The sequence below is a fragment of the Lissotriton vulgaris genome, chromosome 1_1, assembly GCF_964263255.1.
Source record: "Lissotriton vulgaris chromosome 1_1, aLisVul1.2, whole genome shotgun sequence".
NCBI classification, from domain to species: Eukaryota; Metazoa; Chordata; class Amphibia; order Caudata; family Salamandridae; genus Lissotriton; species Lissotriton vulgaris.
The window spans coordinates 750,997,091-751,010,281 of NC_141685.1; the positions used below are offsets into that span (position 1 = coordinate 750,997,091).

A 13,191-nucleotide genomic window follows, 5' to 3' on the forward strand; every position below is an offset into this window, starting at 1 on the left:
TACTGTGTGACAACCATCTTTAAGACCGCCAAAGGGGCAACAAAAAAGGGAAAAAAGCAAAAACATGGGGGCCTATTGGCAGGTTTAAGGGGCTAGAATTAAATCAGTTTCCAGGCATTTATCGCAGGTCATACACTAACAATCTAACATAAATACTGCAAACAATATGTGTACCTTTTCAAAAGGGACAGATTAATTTAAATGTGAGATTCTAGAACACATCAGCTGTCAGTTGATCACACAAGAATCCATTAGTTCTTCAGTGATCTTAAACCTCCACACTGAACCTCTGTCATCTCTTCGGGCCGTTCACAGAATCAGCAGACTCCAGTAAGCTCTTGGCACTGATCTGCATGTGAAATTTCCATCAGTCAGCTTCATTCATCACCGCTGTACTACATCTCGTTCACCCAGATTAGGATGTCCAGGAAAGTTCAACCCAGCAAAGACAGAATTTGAACTCAGCTCCAGCAACATGGACCATTTTCAAGCCCAACCATGACCCTCTGCCACGAAGACGGTAAGATTCACACTCCATTAACCCCAAATCTCAAGGTATCCATCTCAAAAGCATTCTACCCTTCATTGCTATTTTGCATGCTCTCTGCCCAAGGCCTACAGGGGGTACCATTTCACTTTTGCTACATGAGCTAAAGTTCCCATTTCAGGGTAAAGCTATGACAAGATACTGATGGTCTAAAAATAGAGATAATTGGAAGCATCTTCCATGATTCTGATTGTTAGTTAATCCCATGAATGTGTAACAATCCCTCCCTTAGCAAGAAACTGGCTGGTGTGCTATAAGCCAGTAATGTTGAAGTGAAGTGAGTACCAAGCTACTTTAAAGAAAAGAAAAAGTAATGGATGGAATTCTTGAATTGGTCCAAGGAACTGGTAAATAATTATGGCTGTATGAGGTCCTCATTAGAAAGCAGCCATAGGCAAATCAGCCTTGGTCCTGCTCCAATAAGAACAGTCCAGGCTGAACTGCCAGGCCAGGTTCAAATCTGAACAGGAACAAAGGTAACCCTAGACTGTTTGTGGCCCACTTGGACCTCGTTCATAGGCTGCAACTTGAGTTCAATGGTACAGTGAGCTTAGGACCCATGATTGGACATACCCCTCACACTTTTAGCATCACACCGGGGCAAAAAAGTGATTAATAGAATGCTTAAATTGATCTCAGTCATTGCTAATAACGTAGGGCTGCAGCACAGTCCATGGCTTTTTCTCCCACCAAGCTACCATAGGCAGGAACCTGCCATAAGTAACTCAGCTTTCTTCCTGCACCGAAGGTTTTGTTGATAAAACCGCATATTGGCATCCACGCGGCTTGTACTTCCAAGAAGGCAAGCCATTTTTATTAATTGGACAATTGCCACAAGAATAATACGGGGGTAGAAAGAACAGGGAGGAGGATTACATTCCCTTATATGCAGTGGCGACAGGAATAAGGAAATCATCCTTCATAAAGAAGTACTTAGAGCCATGTGTCCTTCAAATTCCTGTACATGAATGGAGAACAGAAGTAAAATCCAAATCATGTTATATAGCCTGAAAAGGAAGTTGAAATTGTGCACCTTGAGATCCTGGTGACTTGGAAGCAGGTCTCTAATAGATCACAGGACGAATGACTAAGCAAAGTGGGCGACTTTAATTGATTGAGTACAGACCTCTTCCATGCGGCCGCGATTCTGCGGCAGAATCGCGAGTGGGCGGGTTCATGACGGCCCCCAGCCGTCATCAGCACACGAGCACCGTAGTGCATGACGGCTGGGGGCCGTCATCAGCATGGAAGGGGTTAAGGACTTTCGAACAACACACACCGGCTTTATGTAAATTATGCTCTTTGTGTGCAAGAATATATGTTGTTGTCCCGAGGAAGGTGCCTTAACTGTGGAGGTCCAACGAAATACGTCAATATTGTTGATTTTATGAATCTCCAGTAGTTTCCATCACGTACCCTGCCCTCCACCCTTCAGTGGCAAAAACGAGCCTTTTGAGGGGCTAAGGACGGAGCTTGCCCTGAGGTATCACCGGGCGTCAAAAGCTGCACGATGTCACTTCAGCTGTCTAAGCAATTTGGAGCCTAGACGTCCATTCGCGTTTCCTGTATTATTTCAAACAAGTAACAATAACGAAACATTTGCTAAAGAACAAAACAAAACAAACTGCCTTTGTGCTCTTGCAAGATAAAGCCGCCTGGTTTGCGACCAGCCATAACTTGGGAATTTCGACGACAAACACTGAATGTTACTCACCCCCAATTGCCGTCCACCGTTGCAGCCGACGCTTCAGTGCCCAGGTTAGCCAAGCTCCAGCAACAGCTGCAAGCAGCTTAGAGTAGGGCGCGAGCTGCAGCGATGGGAGGAGCCAGGCAGCGTCTTCGACTTTCGTTTCTACACAGTGACGACATAGCCCCGCTGGGCGTCGAAGGCTCTCCGCACTCTGAAGAAACACTGCAGCTCCCCTGGGCGGAGAGAAGCTACCGTAAGGATCTCGTATATCCTAGTGACATGATGCCTGTGTCGCCTTTTCAAAAACAATAGGTGTATTCATCTGTCAATAGACCCCAATCCGGCGGGAGACTGCAAGAGGGTCTTTTAAGCCAAAATGGCTTTATTTTGGCTGTCTCTAGAAATTATCTCTACTTCAAAAAAAGTCAATGGGGGAATACATTCTCCCGATCATTTTTTTAAATCTTTCCATCCTCTTCTAAAATGTTGGCATGTATGGAAGACGATATCTTCCTAACACTCAGACCGCTCTAAGCTGATCTTGGCACATGTGTGCACCCTAGGATGACCAACTGGCATGGGTGCAATTTGAGGACTATGACTGTAAACATTCAGGACAAAGGGTCAAAATTCAGGACAAAAGGTAAGCTTTACAGAGGCATCAGAAGAGGTTGCGCAATAATATAAAATTAAGTAAATAGACAACCACTTAAGTACAAGTGAAAAGAAGTATATTAGGTTGAGACAATTGAGCACTTCATCGTTTTTAGGTCTCGCGTGGGTGTGGCAGCAAAGCTGCCCCGCTCTCAGAGAGATCTTGTAAACAAAAAGGGAGCCTAAGACCCGCCTCTCCTTTTTATTGGGCAGCGTCAGCGTTCATGGTAAACGCTGGCTTCCTATTAGAAAGGAGGGTTTTCCGTTGCCGCCCTGTCCGCTTTCGGAACTGCCCCTCCAGACATGGTAGTCTGCATTACGGCCGTCGTGACTAAGTTTCTTCTCTGAAGCTTCGTCACGCTGCCTTGTTATGTCTCGCTAGTTTAAGTAGGAAGCAGCTGCAAAGTGCTGCATGGCCACTCGCTACCGTTATTGCATTTCATATACATTTTTTAAAACTTTTTAATTCTCCATTAGAAACGTGTATTGTAACAATAGCATGGTCCGCGTTTATTTAGGTGCCGGGTCTATTTACTGTCCCAGTCCGACCCCGGGTGCCTCCGTCCTGGAGGGTTTGCCCGTGTGACTCAGCTCCACCTCCAGCAGATCACATGACTGGAAGTCCGTGACCGGCACAGCCACAGACCGTGGGAGACAGCAGTTTGTGTGAGGCAGGTGTGTCTGTCTGAGGGAGATACAGCAGCGTTTATTTATTTTATGTGTTTTTGTAGTGGGCTTTACCCGAAGGTGTCAGAGCTATTCACAATAGGAACAGTGTGTGTGAGGGAGAGAGACAGCAGCCTCCGTTTGTGTTTGGGTAACGGAGAGAGGCAGCTGTGTATGCCTGAGGGAGTGTGTGTGTGCGAGGTAACGATAAGTGTGTGAGACATCGCTGTATATCTCAGGGAGAGTGACAGGAGAGTGAGAGTGACAGCAGAGTGAGAGTGACAGCAGAGTGAGAGTGACAGCAGAGTGAGTGACAGCAGAGTGAGTGACAGCAGAGTGAGAGTGACAGCAGAGAGAGTGACAGCAGAGTGAGTGACAGAGTGACAGCAGAGTGAGAGACGGCAGAGTGAGAGTGACAGCAGAGTGCGAGTGAGAGTGACAGCAGAGAGAGTGACAGCAGAATGAGAGTGACAGCAGAGTGAGCGTGACAGCAGTGAGAGTGACAGCAGTGAGAGTGACAGCAGAGTGAGTGACAGCAGAGTGAGAGTGACAACAGAGTGAGAGTGACAGCAGAGTGAGGGTGACAGCAGTGTGAGAGACAGCAGAGTGAGAGTGACGGCAGATTGAGAGTGACAGCAGAGAGAGTGACAGCAGAGTGAGTGACAGCAGAGTGAGAGTGACAGCACAGTGAGAGACAGCAAAGAGAGTGACAGCAGAGTGAGAGTGACAGCAGAGAGTGTCAAAAAAAAGTCAAAATAACTTTATTCGGTTGTTCAAATTGACAACCATAAAAGTATTTACACTACAGATAATAACATAACATACACACAATCTTAAAAAAGTCATAATCGATTACAGATAAAAAAGATCACTAGGTTAAAAATACTGCACTATATCAAGATATAGGAGACCCTTTTAAAAGTAGTATTCTTTTGACAATAGATTTAAAAATTACAATCAGAGATAATTATCCTTCCATACTGTTTCTGAATTTGATCGCCATTTTCAGAAAACCACAAACAAATAAAGTGCAATCACAATTTAGCAGCTGTAAAAAATATTGTGCTGGACGATATTGACGAAAGTTCAATTCTTTCAAACAAGGTTTCAAGCATAACTTCCTTGGTACAGCATAAAAAGGGCAGAAGAACAGGAAGTGTGCCAGGTCTTGCGGAGACTTTTCGTCGCAGCCGCAAGCTGGCAACACTTGACCTCTATGGGAACCCCTAGGTACCGCCAACATTAGATGAAACAAGTTGAACCTGAACCTAGTTAACAAAAAACGGTCATAGCTTGACATTTGCCATGTCAAGTAGGGTTCCGTAAGTAAAGTGCTTTTAATTAATATGTGATTGCGTACACTTTCTTTTTTTAATTCACATGATTCCCTTTCCTGTTCTCTTAAATCAGTAAAAGCATTTTTAATTAAAATAAGATCCAATTTAGTGATGGATTCCGGACATAAAAAGAGTTCAGGACGGCCCAAATCAGAAAAACATTTCAATAAATATTTGAGCCAGGGAATTTCCATCCTGTTATCCCATGTAAGAGCTTCCTTTAGAATAAGCTTGGTCAGCGGAATACTGTCATTTAACCAGCTGTTCATCCAACATAACATGGGATTCAAAGCAATTTTATCACTAACATACGGAACCCCCAGTTCTTCATGCACAGAAAAATTTGCTGTACCCCTTGGAACCCTTAGAATCTGTTTTAAAAAATTGTTTTCAACTATTTGAAGTACATCCAAGGGAACATAGCCCCATATTTCACTGCCGTAACAAGCTGTGGTTACACTTTTGGCCTTGTATAATTGGAGTAGAGCGGTAACTGGACTATTTCCCAACTTTTTAGAGAAGTCCAATATGGCCGCATTTACCCTTGTAACGTCACCCTTTTTTTTCTGTATCACGGGTCCCCATTTTAGTTGACTGTCAAAGAGGACCCCGAGATAGGAGAATGTATGCGTTACAGGTATTTCCACTCCTTCTACTTTTAGGCGATTTGGTTTCTTAAATCCTTCACCAATCTTCATTATGTAGGATTTGGTGTTGTTAATACATAAATCTCTGGTTTTCATAAAGGTGTAAAAGGAGTCTAATAATATTTGAAGTCCGTTGGCCGTTCTAGATAAAAGGACTGCGTCGTCCGCGTATAATAAGACAGGCAGACCTTTTCGGCCAATGTAAGGATAATCTGTGTTGGTGCTTAGGAGGGTCTCTTCCAGATCATTAATATATAGATTGAAGAGGAACGGGGCCAGAATACACCCTTGTCGGACGCCCCGAAACACTCCAAAATCTTTGGTAACTTTTAGATCCTGGGTATATCTAACATTCGCTTTGGTGTCCGAATGTATATCTTCCAACAGGTTTACTAGATTTTTGTCAACGCCCATTTTTTCCATGGCGCACCATAGTTTCCCACGGTTCACACAATCAAAGGCCGAAGAGAGATCCATAAAAGCCATATGGATCGTTCCTCTTCGTGCCTTGGTGTACTTCCCGGCTATGAGATACAAATTCAGACATTGGGAAATGGTGGAATGTCCAGGCCTAAAGCCATACTGGATTGGCGATATTATATGATTTTCCTCTGCCCAACTAGTCAATCTATTTAAAATTACTCCTCCTATCACCTTCGCCACAGAGTTTATTAAAGATATTGGTCTGTAGCAGGCCGGACTACTACGGTCTCCCTTCTTGAATATAGGCACTATTGTAGATACCCCCCATGATTTAGGGCATCCACAAAGCACAGCTGCATTAAGTACAGCTGTGAGTACCGGTGCCCATAGCGCTTCCCGTGACTTAAAGAGATCAGGCGGGAGTCCATCGGGGCCCGGTGCCTTATTATTTGAGAGGCCTGTAATTCCTTTAACTATTTCCTCATTTGAAAAGCTTAGAGATGTATCTCTGCCTGTACCAGAATTATGTTCTGTCTGTGAAACATTATTTGTAAAAATAGAACTAAAATGGTCTATCCATTCGTCCTCTGAAATGTTCGTGCCCACATTTGGGATAGAAGGACAGTCAAATATAGGTTTGTTAATTATCTCCCAAAACTTCGAGCTATTTTTTAGAGTCTCGGGCTCTAGGAGTGATTCCCAAACACTTTTTTTAACTGCACGCTTACGGATAGCCAAAGCTTTCTTGTATTCAGTCCGCAAACCCCGGATGATCAATAGATCTCTTGGTTTTGTATTTAGAGCTTTCTTGAGCTCGCGACTGGCCTTTGAACAAACACTGTCAAACCATTTTGGATTGCAGTTAGAGTTTGACCTTCCCTTATTAGGAACCATTAAAAGAGACTCCACCTTCTTAGTTATCTCCTTATAGGATGTCAGGATTTGCTGAGGAGCTGATGTAGGGGATGTACAAATCATTAATTCTTGATTACAGGCTGCATTGACACATGTATAGAATTGATCACTATCCACCATAGCCCATTTTAAGCGACGCTTCCCGTTAATGCAATTTAAACGGCCACGGTCCTCGCGGGGAATGTGGTATTCAAGTAAACTCATGCCCAGAGTAATGCATAAGGGATTGTGGTCGCTGTAAATGCTCATGAAGATCCTAAAGTCCTCAATAATATTTACAAAATCTGCTGAAATGAGGATATGGTCTATATACGTGCCTGAAGCATGGCCTTTAAAAGTAGGGACTGGGAATACAGTTTGATCTGGTACAGTCGACATTGCAGTAAACAAATTATTTTCATTCATCAGTTCGTTTAACCCTGTACCCCTCCGCGAGTGTTCAAAGTGTATTCCTTCCATGCTATTACATCCCAATTCACCAACAGGTACCACACTCGGGTTCCCACATAAATGTGTGTTGAAATCACCTACTAGTATTTTAGAGCATGGCAGAGAACTATCTATTGCTCCTAGCAAATCACGTAAGATTTCTATATTGCAATCTCCAGCCTGGTTCACAGAATTATAAAAATTAATCAATGCAAAATGGATTTTACCCCTTCTAAATTCCAGAACCTGGATGTTTTTGTTGCCAGATTTATGTTCAATCTTCTGACATATGAGCGACAAACTAACAAAGATAGCCAAACCCCCTTTAGCTCTTCCACTTGCAGATGGTGTGGCTGGGATTATAAAACTCTGATATCCCTCAATGTACAAGTTTGTCCCTATTACCCAGGTTTCTTGAAAACATAGTATGGGATATTTTTTAACATAATACAGCCAGTCCTTATCTTGCATTTTATCAGAGAGTCCGGCTATATTCCATGATAACAAAAGAAGACCCTCCGCACTTTTTTTGCCTCCACATTGTATTCTATTCATACTTTCTGTAACAGGGGAATTAATAATAGGGGTTACAGTACGACAAGTATTCACATCCACTATGCCTATATCTTCTGGTAGTCATTCTACACCATCCAACCCTCCCTCCGCAGAGAAAATATCATACCTGTTTGCGGTGGGGATATTAAAGTAGTAGGGATCTGTATGATATGATCGTGATTGTTGGTCATATCCGTCCCTACTATAGCCCCAGTTATTTGCTGGAGCGTCAAAACCCCAACCGATTGTTTTCTCTGGCCATATGTGTCTAGAGTAGGTGTGATTATAGTCAGGCTTAGGGTATGTCATACTCCTTTGTTTCTTACCAAAGAAATCCAGAGTAAGAGGAATGATAGTGCCACTCCTTCGTTGTGGTGGTAAAATATTTGGAAGGATGTTTGGTAAGACTGCAGAGTTGGCAAGATTTATTATGATGCAGTCGCCTTTAAATTTTTTAGGGTTTGGGCCTATCCATGTGGCCCTTCTAGCTGATTTAATATCTCTGGCTAGTTGTTGCTTCCCCCAGGGGGCCAACCGCATATTGCCCGTTAACCAATGCAGGGCTTTACTAGTTAGCGCCGTAGGTGTTTCAGTTTGGTCTGGTGTTAAAGGGGGAGCATTAGCTAAAACCAGCACTATAGGGGCTGCATCCTCAATAAAATGAAGTGTATCTTCACCTACTCTTGGAGGGGTTATTCCTCGTGGTTGTGAAAGGTGAATATCCCTTGCCGGCGACTGGATGGGAACAGTGTTAGGTATCTGATCTGGATGATTTGCCCTTGAAGAGTCAGAGATTGATCCTGTATCTGGTTGGAGGCCAAGTACCTCTTTTACAGGTATTACCAAGTTTTTTACTGTGCCGGATATGATGGACACTTCTTCTATTAACTTCTTTTGATCTACCCCCAGCTTTTTTACGTCTGCGGATAGCTTATCCAGTTTGGCCACTACTGGTTTAATTAGGGCTCTGAATTTGGTATCAATTATGTCTACCAACCTGGAAATAAGATCCTCTTCCATATCTAATTTTTCATCCTCTTCTAGTTTCCTCCTACCTTTTTCCCTGCTTCTTAGTGGAGACGCAGCCCTCTTCCTCCCTAAGATGGCTCCACCTCGAGGCAGTTGGATTTTTCTACACTTTCTAATTGCTCGAGCGGCCGGAGTTAAGACGGGAGGGTCGGCTTCTATACTTGTCTGCTCACTGATTTGTACAGTAAGATTTTCTTCAGGGTCTACTGTTTGTGAGTCTGACACATTGATTGTGGCTATATCTTGATCCTGGGCTATACTCATGTTTAGTGGGCCATTTTCAGGTGCCTCAGGATCTAAAATTAAGCTACCCTCAGCCTGAGATGGAATATCTAACCAAGGTGAATCTAGAGAAGGACTTAGAGGAGATAAATTTGGGGAATGACTGAGACCCAAAGATTGTCTCCTGTCGGTATTTATCTTTGACACTACTTGAACCATATAATTTTCAATAGAGTTACCCCCCGTCACAGCTTTCTTCTTTGACATAATTAAATTTATGTGAGTAAAATTTTAGGTCCTAGAAATTTACCTATAACCCGTACACACAGAATCACAGGTGATATATACAAATTTAGCAAAAGGAGAACGGCAGAGAGTGAGTGACAGCAGAGAGAGTGACAGCAGAGTGAGTGACAGTGGAGTGAGTGACAGCAGAGTGAGAGTGACAGCAGAGTGAGAGTGACAGCAGACTGAGGGTGACAGCAGAGTGAGGGTGACAGCAGAGTGAGGGTGACAGCAGAGTGAGAGACAGCAGAGTGAGAGTGACAGCAGATTGAGAGTGACAGCAGAGAGAGTGACAGCAGAGTGAGTGACAGCAGAGTGAGAGTGACAGCACAGTGAGAGACAGCAAAGAGAGTGACAGCAGAGTGAGAGTGACAGCAGAGAGAGTGACAGCAGAGTGAGAGTGACAGAAGAGTGAGAGTGACAGCAGAGTGAGAGTGACAGCAGAATGAGTGACAGCAGAGCGAGAGTGACAGCAGAGAGAGTGACAGCAGAGTGAGGGTAACAGCAGAGTGAGAGTAACAGTAGAGAGAGTGACAGCAGAGTGAGAGTGACGGGAGAGTTAGGGACAGCAGAGTGAGAGTGACAGCAGAGTGAGAGTGACAGCAGAGTGAGAGTGACAGCAGAGTGAGAGTGACAGCAGAGTGAGAGACAGCAGAGTGAGAGTGACAGCAGAGTGAGAGACAGCAGAGAGAGTGACAGCAGAGTGAGAGTGACAGCAGAGAGTGAGTGACAGCAGTGAGAGAGACAGCAGAGAGAGTGACAGCAGAGAGTGACAGCAGAGAGAGTGACAGCAGAGTGAGTGTGACAGTGGAGTGAGAGTGACAGCAGAGTGAGAGACAGCTGAGTGAGAGACAGCAGAGTGAGAGTGACAGCAGAGTGAGATTGACAGCAGAGAGTGACAGCTGAGTGAGAGATAGCAGAGTGAGAGTGACAGCAGAGTGAGAGTGACAGCAGAGAGAGTGACAGCAGAGTGAGAGTGACAGCAGAGTGAGAGTGACAGCCGAGAGAGTGACAGCAAAGAGAATGACAGGAGTGAGAGTGACAGCAGAGTGAGAGTGACAGCAGAGTGAGAGTGACAGCAGAGTGAGAGTGACAGCAGAGTGAGTGACAGCAGTGAGAGTGACAACAGAGTGGGAGTGACAGCAGAGTGAGAGAGACAGCAGAGTGAGAGTTACAGCAGATTGAGAGTGACAGCAGATTGAGACAGCAGAGTGAGAGTGACAGCAAAGTGAGAGTGACAGCTGATTGAGAGAGACACAGAGTGAGAGAGACAGCAGAGTGAGAGTGACAGCAGAGTGAGAGACAGCAGAGTGAGAGTGACAGCAGAGTGAGAGTGACAGCAGAGTGAGAGGGACAGCAGAGTGAGTGTGACAGCAGAGTGAGAGACAGCAGAGTGAGAGTGACAGCAGAGTGAGAGTGACAGCAGAGTGAGAGTGACAGCAAAGTGAGAGTGACTCAGCAGTATGAGTGTTCCAGAGAGAGCAGGGTATGCTTCTGCGCTTACACAGTGCACTGACACACAGGAGATAAAACAAAGAACAGCTGAACATGTGTCTTGGGAGCTTCATAGAGGCAGCCGGCCCTCTGTGATGGGAGCAACAATGAGGGGACGCCCCAACCAATCAAGTGCAACTACTCACATGTGATGGTCTCCAGGGGCGGGTAGGGGGCAGATCCTCTAAGTGCTGGGGTCACTGTAAAACCCAGGACTTAAGGTCCTTGCTTTAAAAGGATTTACTTTTAACGGCCTGCTGCCGTCTCTCATCCGCCTCCATCTCTTCATCTTCATCTTCCTGTACCGGCCAGCAGCAGGAAGCAACCCGACACACAGGCTCCCCTGAGCCAATCACTACACTGAAATGCAGTGTTGTGATTGGTCTGAGCCCCGTGGTTCGGCACACAGAGGGGAACAGGGAGCCTGTGCATGCTCCTCACCAAGCTGTCTAATGCAGCCTGGTGGGAGCATGCAAAGTGCGCATGAACTGTTTGGTTGGCCCAAGAGGGCCGGCCTAACAGTTAATGCGTACACCACTCTTCCCCTAGCTCTTGCCAGCCCCGCCCCACCACTGACCGTAATAGGAAAAACAAGCATTTGCAATGCAATAGGTCTCGCATTTGCAGGAGTTTGAGCTGTTGGCATTGTAAATGACAATGCCTTTTATGTACGTGTTGGTTTTAAAAACATAAATAAAAGGAATTGCCATTTACAATGCCAATAGCTTAAACTCTCGCAAATGCGAGACCTATCGCATTGCAAATGCTTGTTCAGTATGCGCACAGTTTTGAGCAAATGTTTAGGTTCTTTTGTGGTAAAAAAACGCACTCCCCACAACCCCCCTACCTTTTTAGCCTCCCAGGCAAACACCCAATGCCCGGTCCGGCCTTGCTAACAACCTCCAATGGGACTTTTGGGGGAGAGTGAGAGGGAAGATGGCAGCCGGCTGAGACGCTCGTCGCGAGCTCCGCAAAGACTCCAGGTGAAACAGGCTTGAAATCGCTTCCCAATGTTTAATTTAGTCAGAAAGCGTGATATGTCTCTGGGCGCTATAGCAAGGTAATCAATAAACCTATGTGCCCTCATTAATATCAGAAACAAACGAATAACTGGACGCCCCGTTACCTGCTCGATGCAAGTTGTGTAGCTGAGGGCAGCGGTGTGGCAATCTCGGCAGCGGAGGCTCGGCAGAGGCGGCGGCGTGCTCCCAAGCTCGGCGCTGTGTGTTCTTCGCTAAGCAGCGTCTTGAAAGGTGGTCGAGCTGAACGAGAAGCAGCATTGTTTCTACATGACGGGGTGGGTCGCGGCTCTGGTGCACCAAAACCCGGATACGGCAGTTAACCCTGGACTGTGGGAGAGAGCTCGGGAAGCTGCGCTGATCTGCAGGAGGAAACTCCTCAGAGTCGGCTTTCTCTTCCGGGGTAAGAGCGGCGGCGGCAGCAGTGACATAGAGTGCAACTCTACCGTGAATGAAAATGAATGTGCAGAGGAGGTAGGGATCAGAGCAAAACACTCGGTGGGAGCATTACAAGGTGGTAGCTACGAACTCTCTAATGTGGGGCATTGGGAAAGTTCGAGGAGCCCTATTTTCATTGGAAAACACAACCAAAGATTTATATTAGAAAAAAAGTGTGGAAAAGGACTTGGTGAAAGTGCTATAAATACAAAACCGTCAATATTTCCCAGCTGGATGATTGAAAAGAGAAGTGAAAGTCTCTCTCCTAAGGAAATAGTGGAAGAAGAAGGATACAAACATAGTGAGCAACAGAGAGGAACAGAGGCAGCAACAGAAAAAGCAACAGAAAAAGATGAAATAGAAAATCAAGAAAATACAGATCTATTATCACAAAGCCCAGGAAAAACTCACAACGGCGTCAAATATAAAAAAAGAGAAAAGCCCACCACACTTTAATTATTTTACAAGATCTAGAACAAGGAAGATCCAAGGAGTTGGAACTTTTTTCTCTGCGCCAGAGAGATCAGAAGAGGGAGAAATAAGGTCAGCGTATTGCCTCAGGAATCAAAATTTAAGCAAACAGAGCCTTCTACAACCTACAAAAAAAAGTGTATGACCCCTAGAAGCACAAAAAAAAACTGTGAAAAACCCCCCACGCTTAGAGGAATTGACAGAGAGTATAAAAAGCAGAGGGTCAAGGAAAAACAAGGATCAGAAAATAAAGATCACACCATCATTAAGATCATACTTTAAAATACAACAAGTGGTACAAGTAAGAGGAGGAAGTCACTGTATAGCAAATAACACGACTAACACAACAGATATAAAAAATACAGCGGAC

At 44.9% G+C, this 13,191-nt stretch overlaps 1 protein-coding gene across 1 annotated transcript in view; it reads right to left on the minus strand.

Moving 5' to 3' along the window:
• Positions 1–2,365, minus strand: part of LOC147747758 (2-5A-dependent ribonuclease-like) — a 255,237-nt gene extending 252,872 nt beyond the window's left edge. The window contains exon 1 of the mRNA XM_086955550.1: positions 2,262–2,365. The gene's annotated coding sequence lies outside the window, so the exon portion shown is untranslated. The remainder of the gene's footprint in view (positions 1–2,261) is intronic.
• Positions 2,366–13,191: the final 10,826 nt, after the last annotated feature.